This window comes from Penaeus vannamei, unplaced genomic scaffold (genome assembly GCF_042767895.1).
Source record: "Penaeus vannamei isolate JL-2024 unplaced genomic scaffold, ASM4276789v1 unanchor5367, whole genome shotgun sequence".
In the NCBI taxonomy this organism is placed as follows: domain Eukaryota; kingdom Metazoa; phylum Arthropoda; class Malacostraca; order Decapoda; family Penaeidae; genus Penaeus; species Penaeus vannamei.
The window spans coordinates 25,001-27,500 of NW_027218345.1; the positions used below are offsets into that span (position 1 = coordinate 25,001).

Consider the following 2,500-nt stretch of genomic DNA (forward strand, 5'->3'; position numbering starts at 1 on the left):
CTATTTGCATTGTATAGAGTGAGAGGAATCCAACGATACCAAAATCGTCGATATCGGTCATGCGGACGTAATATAGAAAATTACCTAAATATGTTATCATGCCCACAATATGTTTTGTGAGGTTGTTAGTATGTAATAGCGTAAAGATCAGTGGAGGCCATTTAGGTGCTTGAAGTATAACCGTGTGCCCTTTGACTGATTTCATTGATTGCTCTAGTTCTATATATATATATATATATATATATATATATATATATATATATATATATATATATATATACACTAAAGTCTTGATTTAGGTTTTATAATTGATCATTATAGTAAATGTTTCGAAAGCACCCAAATGACTGCCATCAGCAGAGGAAAGCTTCTCACCTGCTGGTGCTCAGGCAAAGACCAACAAATCTCCAGCGTGTGGTAATTTTTTAAAATACATTTGCCAAACTGACAGGGTCACTTTCAATGTTGTTAAATTCATCTCATCTTAAATGCAAATATGTACGTTTAATTGGGCGGAAACCCCCTTTACTGACAAAGTTGGTCCCAAGAGCAGGGGAGGGCATGCAAGAGTCCAGGAAAAATGTGGGTATAAATAAAACCACTAATTACTACAGCCCCCTGCATGCCCCCCTACCCCCACCAAGGAAACAAAGAATGGTAAATGTTTACCATAGGACCACACTCATCAGAGACGAAATCCCCGACTCCTGCCAACAATGTTGGGGATTCCCGTGTGGAGTCTTTTTTTTTTTTAGGGGGGGGGGTGATTTTATTAATTTGTTGTATTTTAAAAAAGCAAAAGAATGTTGGAAATGGAAAACCTGAACCAAGAATAGTATTTCATATGATAAAGTAAATGGAAAATCTTAAAACCCAGGCCCCGAATGATTCGACATGGTGTTGCAGGAACAAACAAGCGAGTGAATCGCATCATAAACACCCAGACTACAAGAAGGAACACTGTATGAACCAAAAAACCTTCCTAATCTGGGGCTTGTCTCCCAGACCCCCTCCTGATTACTGTATTTCCCAACTGGGGGCTCCACCACCGGACCCCCTTCTGATTGTTTAATTTTCCTACTAGGGCCTCTAGATCACCATCGACTACATTTAGAGATACAAACTGAGTTCAACTTATGGTTGAGGGGACGATAGTTGAAAAGTGTCGAACCACTGATTAATTTCTACAGCTGGAACACAGTTATTTTATTTCACTGAGTTTAGTGTTATCCCCAATATTATACCAAATCCAGTGAGAGATTGATTTCACTGCAAAGTGAAAAAAAAAAATGGAAATACAAGCAGCACTGAAAAAAACTTTATCTTTGGAACAAACAACGAGAACTGTCAAATCTGCCGGAAGAGGACAGCGATGTGCATGTATGGAAGTGCCATGTATTTCTAATGTCTAATATGATAAAATTGATTATGTCATGTATTTCAGGAATGAGCATTTAATAAATGCATATTTTGTGAAAATTTCATAGGAATTAGAGTACGGAAATACTATTTATTAGAGTGTACTCTAAAGATATTTGCTGTGATGTCATGAGCTACATGCGTTAAGTCAGATTTCATTGGGTACCCGCAATACAAGGAGGGCTGGACTTCGCCACTAGTTTCCACATGGCATTCTGTGTGTCACAGGTTCGCTTCTCCAAATCAATGTTGATAGCAGTAAATGTAGTTTTTCATTGCCTACAACACTATGATCTTCAGTTTTTTCCCAGTCGGTGTGCTCCTTTTGTATACTTTAACCCAGAGAATCCTTTACGTATTCATGGCCGGATGGAGCACACACAAACTAGCAGTCATTTACTATATTACTTAGGATTTGATTGATTGATCGATGTTGCTAAAAGCTAGGAGGGTGCTCAGCTATTGCAGAAGGTGATGGAGGCGACTGGTGGTGACCTCACCCACAAAGTTCGTCTCTGAGTATGAACACCCTTCACATTCATTGCTGGGGTTGTGGCTGAGTGACTGACCCGACAGTGGCAGGTTCATACCATACCTGTTATGAATCTGTATTTAGTGGTTTCTGGAAAGGAAATTCAACCATATTAATCCTGTTGTGAACATGTTTCTCACAGATTCCAGAATATGAAACAGATGGCAACATAGTCAGTTCAGATACTAAAAGGGATAATTACTGCCATTTAGTGTCTAAGCCTGATTTATGTCTTAGTATATGTATATCATTCCACTCCATCATCTTACATAACTGCCACTCCCAAGGCTAGCGGTGTTCCCTCGGGAGCTGTGCACAACCCACTGAGGAAAGTGGGCCACCACCACTCTGCTGTTCCTCTGGATTTTACTACAATCTGACTATGTCATAAGTTAGTATGCTGCTTCTGTGGACACATTCCAATAACCCTATTATTGTCTAACACTCTATCCTGCCTTACATATGTGGTGGATTCTTTGTCTTCCTCTTTGGGTGTTGCGGGTGGCAGTATATAATGCAGGAATAAATTCAGTGATAAGTAATTGTATA

General features: G+C 39.3%; 1 protein-coding gene across 3 annotated transcripts in view; it reads left to right on the plus strand.

The window, feature by feature from the left end:
* LOC138861431 (zinc finger protein 568-like) overlaps nt 1-2,500 on the plus strand; it is a 19,857-nt gene that overhangs the window by 1,679 nt on the left and 15,678 nt on the right. The window lies entirely within an intron of this gene.